The 27,379-nt window shown below is 38.3% G+C and overlaps 1 protein-coding gene across 1 annotated transcript in view; it reads left to right on the top strand.

Moving 5' to 3' along the window:
- The first annotated feature begins 228 nt into the window (after positions 1-228).
- The window catches only part of boi (brother of ihog), a 59,982-nt gene continuing 32,831 nt past the window's right edge, over positions 229-27,379 (top strand). The window contains 2 exon segments of the mRNA XM_017615848.1: positions 229-239; positions 8,590-8,644. The gene's annotated coding sequence lies outside the window, so the exon portion shown is untranslated.

Genomic DNA, 27,379 nt, shown 5'->3' on the forward strand with positions numbered 1-27,379 from the left:
TAGCACAACAACTATACTCGACCCCACTTCACTAATGAAAAGTAAAGTGCCATATGACTGTTAGACAAATGTCAGGGCAAATAGATTGTTGAAGGTATGTGCTCCAGGCGTGAAAACAGTTTGACAGCTGCGACAGAGCAGTCCAGGTTCTCCTTAAACACCTACGGTCTTTTACGGACATCCTCGATCTTTCGCCAAGCGCTCGCTTAACAGACATGAGGCTCATCTATCCAAGAGTAGTTAAAAATACAACCACCTTCTGCTTGCACGATGGATCCTTTCCTAACCAACAGATCTACTGTAGGTCAGATATTCTCCGACTAATTTTGAGCCAACATTTAGTTATACTAAAGACCGTTTGTCGCTTGGTTAGCAGAGAGCACTGAATACATACGGTACCTATAACAAAATCATGTGATGAGAGAAATATATTTAGCTGACTTTTTTTCGAGTGTAGACATTGATTTCGGTTATCGATATTCCGAGGGAATAAATTATTTTAGTAATCCATTTAAATATTCACTCCCGTATTTTTATATTTTTTTTTTTAGAAAAGTACAAGTTTCATTTCGCTTGCTAGAAAATTTCCCAGATTTCTTAAATAAATACCAGCACGTCGAACTCTTGGCCCTCGACAACCAAGGAAAATTTATTACAACTTCACTCGCACGCCTTTCCAGCGAATCGACAAACGAACCAAACGCTGCGTGAATGCACGAACGGATGAATGAGATAAATAGTAGGTGAGTGAGCGCCGAGGGAGTAGCATGGCCCACGCATGTGATCACGCCCGTGCTATAACGAATGCAATGACTTAATTAAGTAGAAAGGCAACAGCAGCAAATAACAAATTACAAAATACAGAAAATAAGACGAAAACGACGCAAACTATGTGAACATATGTAAAATGAAAATCACAACAATAACAACGGTAATGAATATAAATAAATAGCGCAAGAGAAGATGGAAATAAAAATATGTACTTTGTATGTAAGTATATGGAAAGAAGCATCGAAGTCAACAGCAATGCACACGAAAGCAACAACAACAATGTGCGCGCACAAAAAATACTCAGGCTGCAATTACAACTACAATCGCAGTAATCACAGTCATGTCTGCGTTCAATAATAATTCAATCAACTTGCATGCAACGCGCGTACAACACTGGCTGGCTGAATGTTTGGCTGTTTGTCTTGCGAACGCGCTGGAGTTCGCGCTTGCAAAATAACAAAATTAATAAAAAAAAAAAAATAACAATGCATACGCGTCACTCATTGCTATTTCCGCTGCTCGTACTTCCTCCTCTCGGCACCTAAGTCCTACCCTCGCTTGCGCTTGCATTGTCAACACCCTCCGCATGCGAATGCGAACGCAATGACAATTAAAATAGAATGCGCGCCCTGCAAGTGGCTGTGTGAATCTGCGAGATATGCGACTGCATGTTCACACTCATGTAACGCCGCGCGCTGCTAATCTTTATTGTAATCATTGTTGTGTGGCTTGTTGCGGCGCGTGTAATATTAGTGAATTACAGTCGTAGCTTTCGAGGCGGCGGCGGCGAGCGCGATGATTTGTGTGCATATTGCACGCGCGCTGGCTGGTTGCATGTTGCGGCATGGTGGCAACGCCAAGCGAGAGAGCAGCAAGGAGCGCGAACAAATCGAAAGCGCGCGGGAAGCACACTAAGCTCTCGTTGCGGTCAATCAGCGACGCGAAATAAATGCCAGCAACAAATACGTTGGACGCAAATGACCGCAAACAACCACCAACAGCATTGGCAATTAGTGCAACAAAAACATTTACGGTGGCAGCAACGCGCATTGTTTTTTTTTTTTTAGCTGTTGTGCCGCGCGCACTGTCGCTATTTAATTAATTTACATAAATTATTGCGCAATTTACACTCATTGTTGTTGTGTTTTTTTTTATGTTAGTACATATTATGTATGTGGTAGCAACACTCGCCCATTACGCGTTAAATAACAAAATTAATAAATTCACGCCATTTAGCCAAACGGAGATGGAGGACAGACAAAGCGAACAACCAAATGGACGTTATAGTTACAGCAAATATTTTGCTGCACCAATGCCACAAGCACACCACATGTTGCATGAGTCCGACAGCAAAAAGATTTCGTGCTGCGTGCGAGACTCTCTCGAGATGTGTGTATGTGTGCCGTGAATTACCGGCAATTTTCTGCATGTTGCACTTATGTAATGCTGTTGCATGAATAAACTTTTGCTTTTTTTTTTGCCTGCCAAGTATTAAGTGTGGCACTTAAGCGCACTGGCGAAAAACTTTGATTTGCTGTAATTAACCGTAAGTGGGAAGCGAGCACTTTGCGAGTTCATTAATATGGCGGCGGACAACTTAATTTAATGGTCAATTTTGGCCTGCGGCAGCATGCATGTTGCAAACACAGCATGTGGCAAGCGAAAATGTGAAGCACTCGGCGGAAGATTGCGCTTAAGTGCAGAAGTGTGTTGCAGTAAGAGTGGAAAGGTTGCAACTTGCGAAGAGGAGTTAATGGCAGCTGAGTGCCATGGAAATGGGTTTGAGATGAGCTAAAGAAGCAGTCTGCGCTGAAGTGGAGAAGATATCCCTACATATGCACTCAATAAAAAGGCTAATTAAAATAGCTCAGTTAAAATATGTATGAAAGAAATAGGAGTAACAGGGACCTGTATTTTATCTACTAAAAAATTATGAAATATTTTGCATAGCGTGCTTAAAAGTATGCAAAAAAAAATATTTGTGCTTTAATTTTTCATTGCATTCGTCTACTTAATAGGGTTGTGCACTTCTCAAGTGGCTTATTAAATAATTTTTTAAAATCCCGGATGCTGGCTGCATATGAAATGGTTTTAGTGTTTGTTGCAACGGCACTACTTAGCTCTGCCTAAGTCAATTATCCCATCAATCGTTGACGACAAGTTCAACAAAATGTTACGAAAGGGCCTGCCGAAAAGGAAAAGGGGAAAGAGTGTTAGCTGAGTGCGCTTAAGAGAGCAAGTAAAGAGAGAGCGCGTATCATGTAAAGAAGTCTAACCTGCAAAAGTAAACAGACCTTAATTGCATCAGTGCTACGCAGGTATCTCGAGGCAAGCCGCAAGCTGTTCGTCTGCGATGGGTGGCAATTAAGCTCAAACCCGACTTTCAGTGAAACTCCGTTTGCCAGCGAAGGAAACTTCGCGATGTCGAGAATAAACAATAGAACCCCCAGTTGGAATTTTCTTAGATCATAGATGAGATCAGAGGTTAGGTTAGGTAGGACTGGCTGGATAGTAAAAGCCCATTCTATCAATACATTTTGCTGTCCAGCACAATAGTACTCCGTAGAATAATACCGATTTCGCAATCGCATTGAATGTCCAATGTGTCAAGTATTGCTCAGCATCTTTTTACATGCAGAAAGAGCAACCTGTTTCGCCGTTACATTTGGCATACTGTCGTTAGTCAGTGTCACCCCTAAGTATTTCATGTGATTTTTCTGTGTTAAGATCGCGCCTTTTGAGGCTTTCTTCAATTCCTGAATTTCGTACTTCCTGGTGAAGAGCACCAGGTCTGTTTTGTCCGGATTTACACTGGGGCCTACTTCCTTCAACCATTTATAAATATCGCGAAGTGCCTGGCCTATCACGGAGCCCATCGTGTTGAGGCATTTTCCGCAAAGCATAATTGCTATATCGTCCGGATAAGCAGCTATTTTTTCGCTTTGCCTTCAAAATATTTAAGTATTCTGTTGACTGCTAACGACCATGGGAGGGGATATAGAACCCCCCTTGTGGAGTCCCTACGTTTACTTGTTTCCGCGAAGTTGCTGCACTCCATTTGGCTGAGTCTATGCAGCAACTTAGTAGCTTGCGTATCCAGTTTCTTAGGGTTATGTTACTCCCAACCAGTTCAACCCCTTGTAACATAGAATTGGCTGAAATATTGTTGAAAGCGCTCGCTACGTCGAGGAATACGCCCATCGCATATTCTCCTTCATTCAAGGCTTATTCAATTTGACCAACCACCCTTTGCAATGCTGTGAAGTTGTAGCTGCTATTTCGGCGATCACCACAACTCCTTATCAGACTTCTTTCTCAGCATGGATCGCGCTAAGCACACCTCTTTTTGTTATTTTCTTAGCTCTAAATATCACAGAGCAAGTCTCTTCAAATGGATATTTCTAAGCGAAAGTCTCCTTTGTTGTGCATAAATTATCTCTAATTCTTTGAATAATGTCGGCCTTCTCTTGAACATAATATTTTATTTCATGAAAATCACGTGAATAAATCTCTCTTCAACAAAGTCGCTTTCAACTCACATTTTCTTGCTTGTCAATTTAAAGGAATTTCATTCGCTGTCAAATACATTCCTAAGACGCTTTCGCGCACGCCACACAATGCCACATATTTTTCACACCTCGAATGAGTCAACATGCGTCGCTTCCGCCGCGTCTCACACTAGTCACACAGCTCACACTGCCTTTCTCCTCCTTCCCTTTGCGACTGCGGTGCAACAGTTTATTGGCATCCATAAAAATGTCTTGTGTCACCTCAACGTTGTTCACCTTCAATTTGTGATTGCGTTGCAACAATAAAAAATAAATACAACGATAGACGATTTAATCACGTCGGACCACCAGCGTGGCAGGGCAGTAGTGGAGGAGTAAAAATTAAGCTACGCGCATACAAGCGGACACGCATAGAATGCCGCTAGAGTAAAATACTTATCATCGGCCACTTCCGTAGACAACAACTCTATTTAATCTACGCTCCACAAAATAAGACAGAAAGATTGAGAAGAAGTATCGAAACAGTTCGTAAAGAACCAGTAGAAGCCACCAATATTTCATCAGTGCAGTTAAGCACGCTTTAACATGCGTCTCTTTGGGGAGGCTGGCTGCAGCACATCGGCCATGCCACACACCTTGAATGCGCCGCTTAGCTGGGCGGACGAGCGGTGGTGAGTTGAGATTTTCATTTTTTGGTAACTCTTCAGAAAGCTTGTAACCGGCCCGGCTGCGCTGTGTTGTTTTGTTTTTTTTTTTTGCTTACTTATGCACTTAATCTATACAATGCGTTATTGTCTTCATTTTCATTTTTCGTGCTTCAGCTACGCTTTTTTCGCTTCTCTATGCACATTAGTGCCACATGAAGTGGCAGCAACACTTAAGTGCAAGAAAAAGGTGTGAAGTGCCTCGGTGCGGAATGCAATGGCAACCACAAAATTAATTACATGGCAAAAGAGTGTGGAGTGAGTGTGCGGCGGGAAGGAAGGGGTGGGTGGTACTAAAGCTACTAAAACGATTCGCAATTCAAAGCAAGATAATCAAATATTCGCATTGTGGGGTAGCGTTCCATGAGCGAAGGCGAGCTGTGTTGCAGTGGCAACAGTGAATCTGTGAATCAGAGTGNCATAATCAGATATTCGCATTGTGGGGTAGCTTTCCATGAGCGAAGGCGAGCTGTGTTGCAGTGGCAACAGTGAAACTGTGACAGAGTGGCTGGTTGAGGGCTGAAAGGTTTTAAGGTTGCAAATATTTGTCTTTTAATGCTTCTGAGTTTTTCTATGAGAATTTAAGTCCAAACTTGATACGAGCTTCAGAAGCTGAGCGAACATTCCAAGTACGACTAAATTGTCTACTTAATTTCGACATTGAATTAGGCTGAATCACGTTTCTTTTGCATGGAAGATTTGTATACGCTGACATTTTAGTCCACCACAGAGAACGGCCTAGGGCGACAGGGATACTAAGTATTTGCTTTTTATTCCTATCAGTGAGGCTTATGAAAGCGAAGAATGAACGGTTTCATTCCCATTTGCCCGTCACAGCCTGCTAGGAAATTTACTTCATACAGACTAAAGCCGAGGCATAACCGGGACAGAAAGCTACATACTTCTTATACCTACATGAAAGTGAGAAGATCATTGCATTTGTCTTATGTTGAAGGTAGAAGTGTTTGCTTTCTATAATGGTGACAGCTCGGAGATATCGCTGAGATCTCAAAAACTTGAACCCAGGANTGACATTTTAGTCCACCACAGAGAACGGCCTAGGGCGACAGGGATACTAAGTATTTGCTTTTTATTCCTATCAGTGAGGCTTATGAAAGCGAAGAATGAACGGTTTCATTCCCATTTGCCCGTCACNGACATTTTAGTCCACCACAGAGAACGGCCTAGAGCGACAGGGATACTAAGTATTTGCTTTTTATTCCTATCAGTAAGGCTTATGAAAGCGAAGAATGAACGGTTTCATTCCCATTTGCCCGTCACAGCCTGCTAGGAAATTTACTTCATACAGACTAAAGCCGAGGCATAACCGGGACAGAAAGCTACATATGTACTTCTTATACCTACATGAAAGTGAGAAGATCATTGCATTTGTCTTATTTTGAAGGTAGAAGTGTTTGCTTTCTATAATGGTGACAGCTCGGAGATATCGCTGAGATCTCAAAAACTTGAACCCAGGACGACAAGTGCTATACATATTTATGGCGTTTGAAGCGAAACACCTTTTGGCCCTTGGGCCATGCAAGCTTTCGACGCTCGTTAATGCTAAGTAGTGGTTCATGACAGGCCCGTTCTCTACTAACCTATGCTAACCAAAGCATTTCTGATTTCAGCGAAGACAATTAACTTAAATTAGCCACATCCTCAAAATTCAGCTGCAATCTCAACCCAAACTCAACTTCGATTTCGTCACTTGCTCACGCTTCTCGCCAGCTATCACGTTTTCTTTGTAACTGCTAATTACTCGCTGGAATGTCGAGAAAAANCAGCCTGCTAGGAAATTTACTTCATACAGACTAAAGCCGAGGCATAACCGGGACAGAAAGCTACATATGTACTTCTTATACCTACATGAAAGTGAGAAGATCATTGCATTTGTCTTATTTTGAAGGTAGAAGTGTTTGCTTTCTATAATGGTGACAGCTCGGAGATATCGCTGAGATCTCAAAAACTTGAACCCAGGACGACAAGTGCTATACATATTTATGGCGTTTGAAGCGAAACACCTTTTGGCCCTTGGGCCATGCAAGCTTTCGACGCTCGTTAATGCTAAGTAGTGGTTCATGACAGGCCCGTTCTCTACTAACCTATGCTAACCAAAGCATTTCTGATTTCAGCGAAGACAATTAACTTAAATTAGCCACATCCTCAAAATTCAGCTGCAATCTCAACCCAAACTCAACTTCGATTTCGTCACTTGCTCACGCTTCTCGCCAGCTATCACGTTTTCTTTGTAACTGCTAATTACTCGCTGGAATGTCGAGAAAAAATCAGCAACGATTACAGTTCGTCGATTTTGAAGTGATGACGACGGCACGCATGCGCACTTGCCATATACCGCAATTATGACTTAAGTAAACTGGCACACACACATCTGGCATGCAATTACTGCGCCAAATTTGCAAACCGCCTGCAGCCCAAACCCCACAGCCCCACAACCCACCGGCCATACGCCGCCCAACAACAAATGTAAATGTGTCGCTCGATTTTCAAAGCACTTTTCATTGAATTAACCGCGATTTGGTGCAGCTGATTTGCGCCCACCAAAAAAACGCGAAAAACCGCCAACACCAACTAATGGCAGTCGACAACAACTAAACCAACCGCTTAGCCAACTTGCCAAATAGCCATCGCTGCCGCTGCTATTGCTTTTGTTGCTTTAGCGCTGAAAAATGCGGCAATCAAGCGGCGCAGCGCCCCCAAATATGGCAGACAATGGCCTTATAATTTCCGATGCGACTTGCAACATGCCAACAGCAACTGCAGTTTTCAACTTACCACAGAAAATTAATGCGTCGATAACCGCGCTGCTCGTTGGCCGCTTCCCCAGCCGTTGGCTGCTCACTGACTCTGCTTGCCAATTCTGTTTGCTGATTTCAATTTGAATTTTCGTTTGGCCAATCAATGTGATTCGATTTGGTGCAGTGCGCCTTGCTTGCTTTGTCGACTCTCCGCTGCGGCTGTTGTTTTTGTTTTTTTTGTTATCGGCATCCTTTTTCGGAAAAGTGCAATTTCATTTGCATTGCATTGAAACCGACGAAACGTTGGCGGCATAACGAAAAGCGCACCAGTGCAACAACGCGCAAGCGAGCCAGTGCAATGCGCCTCAGTGTTAGTTGTTGCCTTTTGCTAAGTAATAAGTTTTTCTGTTGCTGTCATTGTTGTTGCTGGCCGTGTTATTATTTTTATGTCCGCCTGCCGTTTACATCCACTTAATTTGTGTACGACGTGGCTTTTTGTGTGCGCAATTGTGATTGCAATCGCATTTCGAAATTTGTGGCATGCGCGCGCTGGACTTGTGAAAGCGTTCAACGGCAATGTGCAACGTCCGGCCGCAGTGAGCTGTTGCCAAAGACGCCAATCAGTTGCATTCGCATTCTTATTGGCTGGTGGAAGATGTGTGGAGATAGAGAGAGAGAGGGAGTACGAGGCGTCTAGGTGTTGTAGTGCAGTTTCGGGGGGAATGTAACGGTCAGAGGGAATTTTTGGCGGCCGTTGCAATAACTATGAATTTTCATAAATATCAAATGCCAAAAATTTAATGTGGAATTTCACTCAACACAAGTTTTTTCTCTTTTAATTTTCAGGTCAGACGATTTGTAGAGCAGCTAATCCGGTTTGCTGGATAGTTTTATCGAAAAGGTGAGTGAAGTCAACAAAAATAACTGACCCAAATTTTCATCACAAAATCAAAAACAACGGTTTGTACGAATGTGGTTGCGATAAATAAAAGTGCTAGGAAATTTACAGACATACATGAGTATGTACATATGTATACAAGTACACAATTATTTATGTATATCGAAATTTGCATGAATTTTAACCCTCTCAGGACCTAAAATAAAAAACTAATGGTTTGAATTGTAAAATTTTATTCATCAAAAGCTGAATAAAAAAATGTCGTATATAAGATTTCAATGTAAAAATAATTCTTTTTTAAATAGCTTTTATTAATTTAAATTAAAAATAATTGTTTCCTAACTATTTTCTTCCAAAAAATGTTCGTTAGCCTTTTTTCAAAACTGTTTTTTAAACTTCATTAATTTTATTATTCCAAAAAGTTTTCGTTAATCTCATAATTTTCTCCAATAAAATATTTTTTTCCAAAACAATATTCTAATTTTGTTTTAAACGCGATTTCCCCAAATTTTTTCAAAAATGTGCATATTGGTTTTTCCCTAAGGAAATAAGTTTTTGCCCGCATATAAAATTTTCGTACATAAGCTTTTATAATTTTGGTAGCCATTATTTTTTTTAATTTTCTAAAAAAATCGTATAAAGATAGTCTTTCCCTTAAATGTTTTTTCCCTCAAAACTACTTATTTCCCATATATTTTTATCCTTAAAAATTATTACTTATTATTAAAAACAAATTTTCGCGACATAAATTTACTGCAAAAATAATTTTATTCTCCAAAAAATTTTTGTCTCTTATGTTGGCATTTTTTTTTTAATTTTGGCTAACATATTTCTTTCCCAAAAAACCGTACTTTTTCCTAAATTTTGTTTTTTTTCGTTCATAAAAGTAATGTTTTCTTAAAACAAAATTTTCACAAAAAAAAATCTTACTTTGAAAATTTATTTTTTCCTAAAATTGTTTGATAAAAGCACAAACTAACAAGCAGTTTTTCGACTTCAATTCTCATCTTAAAATTTAGGAGTAGGTACCTTTAATTTCTTCATGATCCAATGATCGGATCTAAACCATATCAGTATGGGACCACCCTTGAGGCACCACCTTTCCGATAGAAATCGAAATCGGTCGACGTGGTTCAAACTTATGCGGTAACATACATAAAAAAATATTCCGACGAATTGATAACCTCCTCCTTTTGTTGAAAATTAAAAATGGAATAAATTTTTGGGAAATTTGTTTCCCTTGGTCCTGAACCGGTAACCGTATCATTTACAACTCAATATATGTATGTCAATAGGTTTTAATGATTGAATGAATGGCTAGGCAAAGGAGTGAAGTGTCCCTAGAATGGATGAGAGGCATTCCTTAACAATCAGGATAGCGAAAATGTCAGTAAATGTCTACGGTTCTTCCACAGGCCTCAAAAAAAAAAAATAGAAATTTATGCCACAAAGGTAACGAAATTATCGCTTGGATAGTTTAGAGGCAAAGATTGTCGGATATATATATATAAAATACCATATTGTACGTGAACAATAACAATGGAACCACTCACCTTTACCACTCCTTTACGGCGCGCTAGCATTTGTGGACCTTTTTCCATGAATCTGGAGTCATGCAGGAAAAAATTAGTATTCGATTTGGAAACATAAACATTGCATATTTCTCGAGCGCGCGACGGAAAAAACACTTATTTCACAAGCACTTCACTTATTTTATTCAATTTTGCACAATGGCGTATTGAGACAGCTTTTTTCTTTACACGCTTTATGCATACTATACACACTTTCATTTCTAGATTTCTTTAGCTCTACAAATTTCAATAAATTTACTTATTAATTTTCTTATTTCCTTTCTTTCTTATGCTTTTGAAACGTTTGTTTCATTTTTTAATTTCAATTTTCTTATTTTTTGCTTTTTTATTTAAATTTCCTTTTAATTGTTTATTATCAAATCACTTTGCGTTCGTATGCCCACTAAAACAGCGACGACGACCACACGTGATATTTCTTCCCTCGCTTAGCGATCGCAATCGAATGAAACCGAACTGAAGCATGCGACCGAACCGCTCCTTTAACTCACTTTGCCTAGAACTTCACTTTCGCTACTTTTTTCACATTGATTTTTCATAATTGGGGGAAACTGAAAGTAAAATTAAAAAGATTTGATTAAACTTCTGGGATTTTTATTTTAAAAGCTATTAAAATATACATATGTATGTAGATGATATTCAACCATGATAAGAGCCAGAACAGGAGATCAATAAGCTACTAGAGAGCTCACGAGAGGTCGAGGCCCCATGAATGTAGACTCAATAAGCCAGAGAGTAAGTTTCAGCAGTAAAGAGGGGCTTTACTAGATAATCGAAAAACAACTGAAACCCTGTAATAGGAAACCAAGCACTACTACAAGCCGCTTAGGACTAACCACCAACCAATGAAGATGCTCTTAATTGAATATGCCCTTCGAAGTATCAAAACTTTGACTTATGAAACACATCTTTCGTTATACGAGGCAAATTTTATTGCAGCAACTCGAAGTTTGTAGGGAACGAGAAAACTATAGTTCCATATAAAAAAAAATGCTGTGTAAATGAAACGAGCAACTGCGAAAGGAAAAAATATTTGGCTTGACAAAATTTTCCATGTATAAGCGAGTACTTTGGTCAGGCTCAGTCAAAAAAAAAAGAATTGTATTTGGTCTGCGGTTAGAAATCACGATGGGAGCACAGAGCTAGGCGAAGCTGAGTACAAATCCGCTTAGTCCAGCTCTAGAACCGTTATAGACTGCTCATGTATAAACATGAGTGTTTCCGATTAAGAGTGGAAACTGATTCTAGCACGCGTTCAATGTTGCGAGAACGAAGGCCACAACCTAAGTCTAGTTCAAACCAATTACTAGCTTTATGGAAAATACTCTTTCGCTCTTCAACCGGCAAGCTTCGACTTTATTGTGGAGGACAGCAGAGACATAGCTGTTGCCCGAAGGTCCGAGAAAAGGAAGTTTGAAAGTGGGTTAGTGCAAATGCATATGTACTACACTTCGAAAGACAACACAAACGTCTGGCAGACGAATTTATTTTCCCACTTCCAGCAAGTCAGAGAAAACACCTACTACAGCTATGCGTTGAATTTTGGTGCAATGGGTGTTCAAATTATGTATCCAGAGACCCTACCAATCGGCTCTCGATGAGGGAAGGGAAGGACTGTGAAGGCAACTGTAGTGCGAATTCTTGTTGCCTTAGTCCAGATTAGATGTGCATATCTCCTCCTTAACGCCATCGCGACTTAGAAACTTTAGAAGCAGGAAATAAAAGCTTTTGACTGCACTAAAGTACTATATACATATTTTCGTAACGGCTTCTTTTTTCAATACAAAGCAGTGAACATTTTTGCCGCCGCTAATATTCATAACCCAAATGCAGACACACTCGTTCATACATTAGCTCACGTTATTTTCGTTAGTTGTATTTTTAGCGACCAAAAGTGGGTTGCATTTAATTGCCAAAAGCATTTACACATAAAAAAAGAAAAACAAAAAACGCTGAGAAAAACATATCTGCAGCGCGCGCGACTGTAGCAGCATTAAAGGCCCAAAAGACACAAAAATTATAAGAGAAAAATATCAAAAATAACTAAGAGACAAAAAAGAAGCGGAAAACTACGAAAAATATGTGGAGCAATGAGTCCACGCATTGTGCATTTTAGTGCGCCGAGGGCGGCATAACGACACATACACAAACAAACAAACACAAATACTTATGAAGAAACATGTGTATATGTATGCACCTAGCAAAAGGCGTTTGTTGCTGCTGCTGGTGGCGTTGGCGGCCGATGGTGGAAGGTGTTGTCAGTTGCATTCAACAGCCATCCAGCTGTTCGTCAATTTAGTTGCTTGCGAAATGGCTGGCTGCTGTCGCCATTTAAGGGCCGTCCGCTGCCGAAAGCGCACGGAAATTTGCGATATATATTTGTATGTACACATGTGTATTTGTATGAATGTAGGCATGAAAATGCTTAGACGGCAACTGCCACAAAATGCAACAGTGCGCGTTATAGAGTAGAGTTGAATGAATTTTAATGTGCTGCTGCTCGCCATAAAAATTCACTTTCAAGCAAGCGGCATGAAAAAGAGGAAGAATGGGTCGAGCAAAAAAAGGCAAACTTCAAGACACTAACGTCGTCGAACACCTGTGCCCTAAAATAGCAAAATAAATAATAGCAACAAAATTGTAGTAAAATGTCTCAAAAAAATGCGGCAAAATGCAAATGCTGGTGAAAGGCAATCGAAAGCATATTGGTCATAGTTTCATTGTTTAAGATGATGAACTGACTGTAACTTTACTTCCGGCATATTTTGCATATTGTTTATGAACATAAGTTCACAGGAAATGAAATTGTTCAAGAAAGTCCAGAGTTGGTTAAAATAACTTTCAAACAAAAGCATCTCGGCTCAAAGTAGATTACTTATTATACGGCAATTTTTAGGAAAGCAGGGAAACCATACACCAAAACTACACAGATGGACCTACATTTGAAAACGGTATTAGGATCGGACTTCAAAAAATCGGTACCAGCGGGGATTCGTGCACATAATGGATAGGGTGACTGCCTAGCGAAACAAGGCGCTATCGCAGTATTTTATGGACGTTAACCCTTTCGTGGGCTAACCAAAGCCCATAACATAAAGGGGATCATAATAAACTGGGTAGACAAAATGTCCAACAGGCATTGGTTGGATAGTCCAGGGCAGTGACAACTCAAAGGATGTATCTGTCCTTCAATGAATGTGATACTCTTTCCAAGCACAGACTAGATAACTTGGGCGGTGCTACACTTAATCCATTTGAAATTTGGAACAAAACGCCTTGGAAGTGCTAGGCTACATTAAAAGCCTTCACATATAGGGCGGACGGCTACACACAAATAGATCATTTTAAGAGAGCGGTATACGCAAGCAAACCAAGAGAATCGCAAATGCGCTAAGCCGGTTGGGAATTGCTCTCGTATTTCGCTAAGCGAATTCTTTAGAAACAAAAATGCTGCATATGAATTTAAGTGCGCCCACTTTTATAACATATTTTTTATACATACATTCTATAAAGATCATATATTTATTTGTTAGAAGAAAAGTTATTTTTCGATTATTTCTATATTTTTAATTTTATTTACAACCGTCATTGTCAATTTTATGAGCGCTTTATCATTTTAATGTCTTTGCTTTACACATTTTATGGCTGACTTTTATGATTTCAGCTTTCAAACTTGAGCTGCCAACAACCCACCATAGTTGTTGTTGTGCCATAACCACATTTTATGCCCAAAATTGTTAATGCTTTTTTCCCTGTAATTTATTTATTAGTCGCATCCGTCGCTACGAGGTATAATCGTAAATCTTTAGTGTGAGTGACTTTAATCAATGCTTTTGTTTACAACTTAATTTGTCGCGTTTTATTGCGTCTAATGGTTCAAACAAATTTTAAGCAAATTTGTGATTTTGAAAAATTTACATTTCGTGAATGCAAATGTGTGGTTACGAAGAATATTTTTTTTTTGGTGTCAGTTGCAAGTAGTGTGCATAAAAGGTATGCGAAACGTGGGCCTAAGTTAGCTAATCAATTTATTGCTTTATGAAATAATATTTGTGGAATATATTGGCTATTTATATATAAAAATATTTACGCTGCTCGTGGGCATCAACGATACTTCCGGTGACAAAGCTGAGAATTTATAAATACATAAATCTTACTACAACAAACAGCATTTCGAGGCACTAAAATCAATGCAATCGTTTTAGGTCAGCAAAATTTACCTCTGTCTTTGGTTGTAATCTAATCTTTTGTAGATTACAAAAAGGTGCTTCACCAAGCTTGTCTGATTTGTGTTATGAGTCTTGATATTGTCTCGTAATGTCAAACATGTAGCATCTGGACGGTTAGGTTTAGGTATAAAAAAAATTCCTTAGATCTATCAATTGGGAGTAAAAGAGCCCAGCGCTACAAAAACGAAAAATCGGTAGTTGCGTGTACAAAAGTCGTTTCGCTTTCAGACCATGACATTGTCGTTCAAACCAAACTAGCGGCTATACGAGAATCTGTTGACTATATACGGACACAATACCATTAACATATTCTGAGATATTCATCCAGCTCTAAATGCTCTTAAAAATTACTCAGAACCCGTTTTTAATTGCCGCAGATCACTCAAAAAGCAAGACAAAAAGATATTGCGATCGAGCTTTAAAGGATGGAAGTCTCTTCCTTTCTACTTTTGCGCCTTTTCTCAGAAGCCGGTGCGTGATGATAACAGCCAGATAGATAGCAAAGAAGTCTTTAATCGAGAATGTCGCTTAGGCAACAAAAAACGGAGTTCACTCATGCAAGCAATGATCCGGAGAGAGAAAGCAAAAATTTATATAAAGCCAGGTAGCGAAGAGCTTCGGGTTCATCTGGAATCGTATACAAACTTAGCAATTTCCCAAGCCATTTATCTCTTCCAAGGCCTTACTAAAGCGTAGGCGTGTGGGAACGGCAGCTTCAACAATTAATAACAATAACAATATACCATAACATATCACGAATAGCTTAAATAGTTGTACATGGTAGCAAGTAACATCTGTAAAGCAACCGACCATCTGCGCCTAAAGCGTAGGCAGTCCAACAAAAAATCTAATGAAGTTCTCAACCGACTGTTGAGACGAAACAATTTGCTGGTGCTTAACTACCTACACAAAAATGCCTTGCAATAAATTGAAAAGAAATACTTTTAATAAAAGCAAAAATTTAAAAGCAGCTAACAATTTTCATCATTTTCCACGGAAGATAAGTTTCCAATTCCGAAATTATTTCACACGGTAAAATAGCGTTTTGCTTAAAATATGATTTATTGCTTTCAGTCCGAAAAATCCAAAGTAAAAAAGCGCGCCCACTCAGACGCTGGTGTTAAAACTATTAGCCAATAAATGCCTGCAACATAATTGAAATTTTTCGAAAAGCCAAAGTTTCAGTGCAAACTTCGTTCGATTCAGTGCCACGCGATTGTGGACAGTGGAGCGCAAACAGGCGCAGGTGAGTTGGTTTTCGGCTGACTGCATTGACACTAACTAAAAAAGCGAACTAACTGACCAACTAGCTACCTGGCTACCTGCGCGCGCCCAACTCTATCAGCCAACACAACTTTGTTCGACGTCGCGTTGTTATTCAATACTTAACTGTCATTTGAATAGCATTAGTTTATGTTAATGGGAAATCGTTTTAAACTGGCAGTCGAGAGCATTCAACCGCGCTCAGTTAGCTTACTTAGTTTAGAACAAATGTCAATGAACAGCCAAAGCAAAGCGGCAATAAAGAAACTATTTAAGTAGCAGCAGCTGTTGCTCCCGCTTCGCGGCAAACCTGTTGCTAGTAGCACAGTTAATATTTTACTATGCAGACATAAGTCGCTGATTCTAAGTAACCATTTACTGTGCCTTGTCTCGTAAATCGTTGACGATTTCCAAAGAGGTGTTGAAGTGTAGCCGTCGGAAGAGCGCGCCGAGCGCACGCGTGGGTAGTTAAGCCACAAATTATTGCTTAGCAATTTACACAAATTAAACAGCATAATCGAATAGTGTCCACTCCGTTAGAAATAGCAAAGAAAGATGTTGAGTTACATTGATTAACCTGATTGTGAGCGCACAAAGAATTCTTTACAAGCCATTAACTCGCCCTAAACTCTGGCTATTACCACTTTTTTTGCCTGTGGAATTTCAAAACCTTTCACAAAGATCCAACAATTTTAAAAGCTTGACGCATAAATTGGAGAGTTTATCGTTCTACAAACACAAAAAAAAAAAAAAAAAAAGAAAAATTATAAACGCGCTGTAGCTTGCTTACGTCGCACGCTGTTGCTCCACAAGTGTCGAGTTTCATTCATAATTTCGTCAGTGATCAGCGCTTGGTTTGACTCGCCGCTCCAGCTTGCGTCAACCTTCCCGACGTTCATTCATTTCTTGCAGCGCTTCTTCAATTATGTACATACGTGTGCGCGTGTAGTGGGGAGCGCACAAAAAAATGCTTACACACCTATGTAAATTACTTCACTAAAATATAAGCTTACAACTTAAGCTTGGAAATGTCTAACAAGTAAACATATTTTTATACCCGAGCGCACTTGTGCACAAGGGTATTATAACTTTGTTCACATAACGGTTGTTTGTAACAGGCAAAACGAATCGAAAAGATAACTAGAATAAAAATTTAGTTATCTTAACAAAACTTGGTATGTAGGCTTCTTTTCAGCGTAGGACGGACGATATTGAAAATGGGCAAAATCAGACAATAACCACGCCTACCTCCCATATAACGGTAGTTTTCAGAAATACGAAAACTGCGCTACTGAAGCTTATGCACTCAAAAATTATATTTCCAATGATATTTAGACGAGAAATAATAATATTGAGGCGTATTCTGGTTTTCGTTCGAAACGAAATTTTGAAAATTTTGTATGAAAAATGATAGGAAAATTTCATGATTTTCGATTCGTACGAAAACAAGAATACGCCCCATTATAAATTTTTGGAAAATGGGCGTAGCCACGCCCACTTATGGTCACATGTGTATATATTGCTCACCGTCCCACCAATTTCTCCCAAACTTGGCACAGATGTTGGCCTTGGTACGGCATACCAAACAGCAGACAATTTTTAAAATCGGACAATAACCACGCCCACATCCCATATAACGGTAATTTGGAGAAAGACGAAATCTTCGATAAATCAGTAAATACTGAAGCTAGTTTATTCAAAACTGAAATAAAAAATAATTCTTTAGTAAAAAATACGTTTATGGTAAAATTTTGGAAAATGGGCGTAGCCCCGCCCACTTATGACGACATATCGCTAGCTTAGAGTGAAAAGTTGCTAAGTCCACTTTTTATGAAAACTCATATTTTGATATTGGAGGCTAGAGAAATTGAATACGCATCGTTTCGAAAATTATAAAGGTACTTGTTTTACTTTTTCCTCTTAATAAGCAATAAAAGGAAAATTTGCTAAGTCCAAAAGAAGCACCACAAATCCGATAAGGCCAAAATAATACGACATCTTTTAATAAATATCGAATCCTTCTGATTCTTATGGAGTTTTGCTTTGCTTTAAACGCGCAAAATGTCTGATTCAAAGTCTTGCGAAATAGTTAAAAAAATGGCTATAGAAAGATTTTTTCCTCTCCTGTAAAATTTTTAAAATGGGACTTAGCAACTTTTCTTTCTAAGCTAGCGATATGTGTATCTCTATAACCGTTCGATCAATTTGTACCAAACTCGTTACGGTTATTGTACTTGCCACACATAAAAGCAAAGCGTTGAAAATTATTGAAATCGGACTAAAATTGCGCCCACTTTTTTTATAACGGTAAATTTTATAAATGCTTGAAACTTTAAAATTTCTAAATTTAATGAAGCTAATTTACTCAAAATTGATACTAACAGCAATCTCTTGAAAATAAGTAAAATTGTTATGGAATTTCTATCGAAGATGTTTGAAATAGGGGTAAAACCACTCCCTGCTTACCATGTAGCGGTAGTTTTCGGAGAGCTGAAAAAACTATATTGAATACTTGCGCCGGGTATTTAATGTCCGTCCGAACTTAGACTTTTTTACTTGTTTTTATTTCCATTTTGTCTCCTGAAGCAAATTACTGTCAATTGGTTAATTCATATTTGTCTGATTTTTTGAATCTGAATGAGTGATCAATTTACATATATGAATTGTATACGATTCCTATTCATGTGAGGCTTTCTACAAAAGCGCAGAAAATCAAAGTTCGCATAAGCAGTTCGCAAAGAAGCAGTGATTATTTATTCATTTTATCCTCGAGCTATAATCTTTCAATACAGGAAATAACGGTTAGTTGGGATATGTATAAATTCTAAATTTTGTGACTTAAGTAAAAAATTTTAATCGCCTTCCACAAAATTTACTTAATTAAATTATTAGTTTATTTGAATATTTTCTCTTAAGTAAAGAACTTTACCTTTAAGATATTACTTCATACATTGGTTGCGAAGTGGGTGCAAACGCTGAATATATGAATGAATGAAGCATTTGACTAAATTATATCCTACTGCGAAAGAAGGGGTTTCAAGGATCATACAAAATGTCAGGAGGTGGCCAGCAGAAGGCAAATAATTTTATTTTGACAGTCCCAATTAAAACGAAACGAAATGAAGGTTCTGACGGTCTTACCTGTTATAGAACTTTTAATAGAACTAAATTAACAGCTTTCTCAGTCCTTACCCCTCAAAAAATCTACGCTTCTGAAAGTGATCAGATGTTGGCTAGATTAAAGAAAAATTAACTCGCACGGCAAGTAGTGCGGAGAAAGGCCCAAGAGAAAAGGCACCTATTTCCATGGTGCTACAAGAAACTTGTTTCAAGATTTAGCCTCAGCTGTCTTCTTTGGTCTCTAACCACCAGTCTGCCAAGTAAGTGTTCTGCTATGCGTCTTGGCTTTATTTAGTTATGCGTGCCAACACCTTGACCGCCCATTAAAAGTAAAATGAATAAACCAACCAACATTTATGTCGTTGTTGACATTTCTTAGCGAACAACGTACATAAAAGCGAAACTTGCAACACATACCCAGTAAAAAGAATACAAATAAACCAGAGCAATATAAGTAGAGCATTCAATCCAAGTAAATCGTATGACAACAGCAGTAAAAACATTATTACAATGTTACGAATAGCCCCGGCTGCAGATGCAACAGCGGACTTAAAAGTAACAAAAGAAATAATATAAAGAAACAAACAAAAAATTTGTGAAATACAGAAGAATGTGAAAATATGCAGCGTGAAAAATTCCAAGCACAGCATGACTTGTTGACAATAAAGAAGTAACATTAAACCGGGCAACATAAGAGAATGCAAGGAAGCTACAACAGCGAAAGCGAAGAAATAAAGATTCAGAGCCTTCATTGGAGCTGAGGCAGCGAAAGGATAGCGAGTGCAAGAAAAATGATGCAGCTTTAGTTAAGGCAATAAAGGCGACACAAAACAAACTTCATGGCTATGGCATGAAGCGAGCGGGCGTTTAAGGCTTGGAATGCGCCGCTCGCCGCTCACTTGGTTTGGCTTGGCTGGCAACACAGAGCGCAAGCAAATATGTGGCGAACAACTTACGACGCGAACAAATGTCGCAGCTCAGCGAAAACATGAAGAAAAACAAGAAAGCATAAGAAAAAATGCAAATGCTAACATCAGAAAGAGAGAAAACAAAGAATAACAATTGCAAAAAAAAAACCGCGTGCTGAAAGGGACAAAAATGCATACTTGCAACGTGAGTCATGCAGTCAGCAGTTGATTTCTGAGCATTTGATGGCGTTGGCAGCTGAATCTAGTGGTGATATACATATTTGTTGCAAAAAGTAAACGGGAGATATGAAAGGGTGTTGTAAGCAAAATTTATTGCACGGGCAGCGGAAAAGCTTGAAGTTTGCGGACAATTCGTTTTGGGCTCCATTTCAAAAACTTTAAAGTTTTAAGTATTTTTTATGAAATTTTTAAGATCTTCGGCGATAGCTAATATTTAAGAAAGCTTGTTACAGTTTTTTTTTATTAATATAAAAATTATTTTTAGAACTATCGGGTTCGAACTTAAAGCCTTAGCAAAAGCGCAGAAGGCAGCAATTTCGCCATACTCAATAATGATAAAATAAAACAGTTAGCTGACTACACATGAACGTATGTAAGTAAGGTAATTTCATATGGATAGCCACACAAGGCTAACATGGTGAACAACTCAATTTGCTGACGTCACATCGCATTAATGAAAAGATATCCAAATACTTTACTGTATACAGTAAGAGGGGAAAGGTGAAGCCAATGATGCCGGTAATAAGGTACGTATTTTGCAAATTAAAGTCGCAAAAGAGCAAAGTAAAAAAATAGTTCCGAAAAGGAAAAAGTGGGCAGCAAATGTCAAGCAATATTAACACGATTTTCTGCTACGATTAACAAGAAAACATATAAATACATATATATATATATGTGCACAGAAGCTCGCTTCAAGCCGAACAGTACTTACTATTCATATTGCAAAAAAATCGTTGCTACAGTAAACGTCAACAATGCATTGCCACAATAAATTCACGACGTCAACAATGGAACAAAAAACCAAAAACGAACGCGATTCACGAAACCGTAAAGCATAAAAATGGTTTAGATGCCTTTTCGACTGGGACTGGTGTGGGACGGGGAGGCCGGCATGCACGAAAACTGACACCACAAAAGACAAGCAGGCTGGAAAAGGCACAAGCTATGGCAGACAGCCAGCTCATTACCGCACAGTGCGGCCAGTGCGCAGTCGCAATAGCCGCCGGCGCGTGAGTTGCTAATTTACGAGCCGTAATAAAATTAATAAGGTTTAGCAAATACATATCAACACAGAATCAAAGAGGAAAGGGAGGCACAAAAGTGCCATCCGACGACAGTAGAGATGACGGTATCGCCAAAAATTTGCGCACAACTCCACCACTGGAGCAGTGTGAAGTCAAGCAAACCTAAAGCATTGCGACTCTTTGGCGGGAGGGGTAAAAAAATAAGCAGGTACAAGTATCTGTAAAAAAAGAAATTTTGTTCGCTATAATATTAAATTACCAGCGCAAATATTACGAATTTATTGGGTTGGATAGGCTCTGGTTGACAAGTTTCGAAAAAAAGGAGTATGACTTCAGAATTTTAAGGGCGCGAAGATTTTAGAATAATGATCTGTGCGAGCAACCAGTTGCCTCGTCGACCAAATATCAAAATCTATGGGTCAAAGAAATAAGCGCTTTACATGTTCGTCGTACGTGCAGAATACGTTATCATATAGTATAACTTATTTCTTTCTTAAGTTGACTTAAGCGCTTATTTCATTCGACCACAGAAATAATGGCAGATGGTAAATAGGAAAAACATGACAGATTAACTCACACCAGTAAGGATATCACGCGCCGTAATCTCAAATAAGTTAACTTTATTCCTCAGTCATATGTTTTAAGTTAAATTTGTCTAAAATTTATTCCACTTTTGAATTATACGAAATGGTGTAGCCTCAAGTCAGCATGCCTGTAAATATAGAAATATGTACATGTGTATATAATATATTTGTAAAAAAATATTTAATATTCACAAAAAAGGATACTCCGTGATTTAAATCGCTTAGCCGAGAATTAAATTGTGTTATTAATTGCATAATTTGGGTAGATAACTCGTTTAAACGGCGCCAACAATAATTGAATTAACGAAGCTATTTTTTATGAACGTCCTAATTTGCATTCTTGAAATGCCTGAAAACTTTATGGAATGTTGTTGCCAATGTTAAAGTGAAGCAAAATTATCAAAACCAATTGTAAATAAAAAATAAAAATAGAAAAATAAATTTTCTAGCGGAACGAAGACTAAGAACCTTGGTGCCAAAAGAAACACCAGGCGAAATATAAGAACTCATAAACCACCAAAAACTTATAAAGACACTTGGTCAGTGTCAAGGAATGTTTACAGAAATGTATTTAAAATATGAGATATTTTGCAGAAAATTAAATGTCACTTTTTTTTTAACGTGCCAATGTAATTTAATACTTCATATTATACATTTTTTTATTTGATAAGAGATTTTTTAATTTCCATACACACTTAATTTGACAACAAGAAATCTCTGCACCAATAAAAATGTTTATGTGACTCAAAAAAAAAAACACATAAAATCACTGAACGGCGCCAGCAACAGGAAAATCACACCTCCGGCAGCGATCGCAATAAATACGAAGGCTTGTTGTTGTTAACAGCTGGTGTGTGTTGCACAGCAGGAGGCGCCGAATGGGTTAATTGACTTGTTGTTAGCGCAATTATCGATAAATTGCCGCCAACCAACAATCGCATAGCAGTACCAAACAAAATGAAATACAATAAATAGACGCCACACTAAAACCGCTGAGGCTGCATAGAGTTTCAGGTGCGGGTGGCCCAACCTTTGCTGTTCCGCTCTGGCTGCGATCGCCAACCACCTGCTTGCCGAGTGTCGCGATCAATTAGCCGCTATTCAAGCAGCAAAATTTAATGCTCAGACTGCTTACGAATAGCTCACGCGTTATTACATCATTACAACTACTCAGTGGCGTTTGCATCAAATGCTCATTGATTGAGCAGCCGGCGATCAGAGGCTGCCTGCTGTATCAACGATCGTGTCGATCAGCGCTCATTAAAAATCGGTAACTTGCTAATTTTGCCAATTTAGTTTGCTTCAACGTTTATTACTTTTGCATTAAGCGGCGGTAAGCAATACCTATCTACTCTTTTTTATTTTATTTTTATTTTATAATATATGTGTATTATAAATGAATATCTTTTTGCGCACTACGAATACGCAAAGTTAAGAGCTCTTTTATGAGCCAATCACGCAGCAGCTTATAAACTGGCTCTTAAGTGTTTATTATTTATGCATTGACGTACGTTGGTGGCACGCACATCGTTTGCTGCGTTGCCTTTTATGTTCTGATCTAAATAATTAAATATTTATTTATTTTAGTCGCTAATTTTTCGAAACTAAATTGCTCTCGCGTTTCCTTTTGCTCATCTTAAAATTCTAATCAAAAATTATTAAAAAGCCATAAAAATTTATACTAAAAATTGACTGCCTTTGTGTGACTTAAGTGGCAGTTAAAAAGAGATATAAATAAGATGAAAGCTTTTTAGATACTCGTAGTTGTAGGTAGATCAGAGTCAATTTTAAGCAGGTTATTCCAATCTCTGTACAAACGAAAGTTGAAAAAAGGAATAGAGAAAGTGGAATAAAAGCTTTATTACAGCCAGAGTATAATAGGGAGGATATGGAGGTGTTATTTTCCAACGCCCTTCAAACTTATGCCACAGTAGGCATTTAAAATATTGTTTAATCTAATTTATCCGTAGAGTACTAATATTAGTTGATTCGAATAACACTGTTTATGTTTTGTAGCACAGTTCATTGAAAATGTATTTTTTTTATATAACTTTCAATATTTCAATAATCACAAACCCGCATAACTTTTGTTTTTGTTTTCCTTAGCAAATGTTAAAATAATTTTTGTTTTTATATTAAAATAATAACATAAGCCCAAAACACAATATAGCAGTGGCAGTGACAGTTTTAAAATCAGCTGATACTGCTAATATTGGCGGTCACTGCCGCAGCAAATACAATACGGCGTTGTCAATGACCGCCTTTCTTTGACATTCTCTTTTGTTTGTTAACATTTTTGTTGTTGCCTTTTAGGCTTCAGTGATATAAACAGAAGTTGGCTGCGTTTCATTTACGTCAAATTCACCATGCGAAGTTTGCTGCGATGAAGGCAGTGGCAGTGAATTTAGAATTTGGGCTAAACTGAGCAGTGCTGCTAGCTGCCACTGCTGTATTTTGAGTCGCTTCATTGGACACCACACTTTCTAAAAAAACAGCTGATTTCGAAAAAGTTCCGCTGCCACTGCCACTGCGTTATTGCATTTTGGGCTATATGAAAAATTTGTTGACGATTGATGCATTAAAATTTAAAAACATCCAACCTCAAGGTACCTCTTTTCTTTAAAAAAAAACTTCTGTGTAGCGCATACTCTTAGCTCCAAAGCTTCCGTTCAGAAATTTCCTTTGCATGTTTTCCGCATCATTTTCTTCGAAAAATTCTTTTCTTTCTCAATAAATGTCACAAGCAATTCCTCTTTACTCATTTTTCATCCACTGACAAGCGAACAAGCAGCCACACAGATACCCAAGCCCACATAGAAAAAACATTCAAACAAAAATGCGCACCGAAAAATCTTTCTGATTTCGAAATTCACGCGCGCTGTCGTACGGCCTACTGGTCGTAACCGACACATACACACACACATACATACATAGATGCACGCGCGCACATTTATAACAAGCGGTAAATTTAATGAATTTTTAAATAATTTATGCCAAAATAAGGCAGCAGCAACAACAACTGGCGCGTAACTGCATTAGACAGGCGTCTATGTAGTCACTACCACGCTTCTGGTCTCACATGTGGAACCGCACCACATGTCAGCGCTTTTCTTAACGCCATCCTCCTGTCTACTAATAAAAATCATTTATTATTTAATAATTTTTAAGATTTAAATAGGCCATTACAAAAGCTAAATATGTTGCCAAAAACTTGGGGTACATGCAATCAGATTTTTTTCGGAGCAACTTAGGTCCGAATCGACGCATATTTTTATTTTAGTTAAGCGTCAAATATTTGCTTCCAAACACACATTTTTTCCAAATTATCTTTAAAATTTTTTTTGTGCCATAACTCAGTGGAAGGTGCCGTGGTGTTTATGAAAGAATTAAAAATAATATGTGTGACAGGCAGGCTGGGGCGTGTGGCCACGTTCTCGCGCTCTCGTGCATTAATTGTGTTGTAGCGTGAAAATGAGGAAAAATAAATTTCCAATTCGCTTTTCATGTGCATTTTTAGTCGCTTAATTTATTGACTTTAGCGCTTTGCGGCCCATTTGATGGCTGGCAATTTTCTCGGTGGAGAAATCATACAAGCAATAAATGTCTACAGAACAACAAGTGATAAAAATATTTTCTAGGATCGATTATTTTGGTGTGTTTTGTGATTGTTTTTGTAAATTTTTGTGTTGCAGTTTTCATACAAATTTAGTGGCTGCTAATGCACTTCCGTTTGGTTGCCCGTTAACACTTTGAATTTGATGTGTCGTAATTTTCAATTATTGTAAACTTTATTTCATGTCTGCAGCTAATTTAAAAATTGCTCAATATTTCTTTGTTTATTTTTCCGAAACAGTGAATATGCGGTGCGGAAGCGGGCATCGCAAGAAATTATAATTTTTTTCTTGCGCCCGCTATCAAATTTTATTTTAGACAATTATCTTGTATATATAAGGGGACTAGAGATTTCCTTCTTAAAGCTTGAACCTTTTTCTCAACATTATCAAAAAGGTAACCATGCATTAGTAGCCACATTCGAAGGGGGCTCAAGGCTGAGGAGTTTAGAAATGTAAGGTCAAGCACCTCTGTCATGAATAAAAATCCCTACTAAAATTTAGAGGTTTATTTGCTGACAAATTCTCGGCCAGCGATAAAGTTTCGCAATAACATTTAGTTGTTTAAGGAATGGCGACAATTGCAAGTAAACAAATATTTGCCACCAAAACTGCAATGAAAAAGATTCAATGTCGAGGTCTTTATTTGCATATTTTAAGGTAATCTCGTTTATAAATGGAAAGCAGTTATCTTCAATTCGCAAATATCTTCCCTGCGCTCACATTATCTTTCTTTATAATCTGTATGTATACCGAAACTTGCTTCCATTTCAATTTGCAATATTGTGTAAATAAAAGCAAATTTAATTTATTGCGCCCGATTTGCATTTGAATCATTTGCAAAAATCTTTTCTTTCCCTTCAAGAAAAAATATTATTTGCTTAATCGATTTAAACCGGTTTTCGCGAGCTGCTTTATTTAGAAAGCAGCACAACTGGCCTTGACAGATAACAACTTTGTGACTCGCAAAAAAAGCGCGGTACGTAAGCACTAATAGCAAATTAACGACACTAAACGAAATAGTTTATTGAATAATGAAATCGTCATAAAACAAACAATTAGAATAGCAAATTGGGCGAGTAATTTGCGTAGATATATAGTACATACATATTGAAGTACATACATCATTCACGCCACTAATTAAATAAGTGGATTTAATTGTTGAACTTTCGCAAAGTAAATCCGACCCTCTAGAGAAGTCCGAGCATTCAAAATTTTTCCTAGCTCGCTGAGCTCCTTTTTGTTAAGCCAAAGCTACAGACGCTTAGGGCTTGCTCTGAAATCTCGCTGGGAAACGAATGACGAGAACATCAACTTTCCTACTGGGCACGGGTGCAAATTTCACGCTCATTACTTTTCATTTGCGCAAAGCTCAATGAATCGCGGCTAAACTAAAGCACTCAAGCAAATATTTCCACATCTTTACGTACTCTTCTTCAATTTTGGGCACTTTTTTAGCGGTGATTCACGATCATGGCAAATTGATTGAGTAATAAATGCGTGCGGCGAATAATTGCGTCCGTGGACGTCGTCGCTTTTGTCAAGTTGACAGTTTTCATTCAAAAGCGACGAACAGATCGCAAAGCAAAGCATCATATCCGCTAGGCGTTGACACGCGTGCACTCGTTGCGATTTGCGTGCAACAATGAATACACGCTAGAGCTGACTACTACATCTACATACTACGCAAAACCAACAAATTAAGCTTAATTGCTCAAACAGTAGACAGCGATAATGATGAAAAGATCAGCAGCTTTTGCCACTATAGCTAGTAAAAACTTAGCGAGCATCTACAATAAATGGCATTGATAGTTGCAAGCAGCTGCCTTTTTAGGCGGCCGTAGCAGCGGTGGGGCTTTCAAATTACGAATGTTTTATTCTTGCTCACAACAGGAATGCAGGCTTCGGCAAGCAACCACTGTATTTATTATTCCACTTCTGAATTAGTTTTGCTCAAGCAATTTTTGTATTCCAATTCTGAATTAGTCTTTCTAAAAAACTTTTTGTATCCCACTTTTGAATTTTTTTGTTTGCTTCTGCTGCAGCCATTGTCTACCTTAAACGTTTCGTTGCCCACTCGCGGTTGCTTCCCAGCACATTTATGCACGAACCAGTGGGCATATATGCATGCACATTTTTTTATTGTGTGTCAATGCGTGTGTGTCTTGG

This window comes from Rhagoletis zephyria, unplaced genomic scaffold, assembly GCF_001687245.7.
Source record: "Rhagoletis zephyria isolate East Lansing unplaced genomic scaffold, Rhagoletis_zephyria_1.1 Rzeph_scaffold_01080, whole genome shotgun sequence".
NCBI lineage: Eukaryota > Metazoa > Arthropoda > Insecta > Diptera > Tephritidae > Rhagoletis > Rhagoletis zephyria.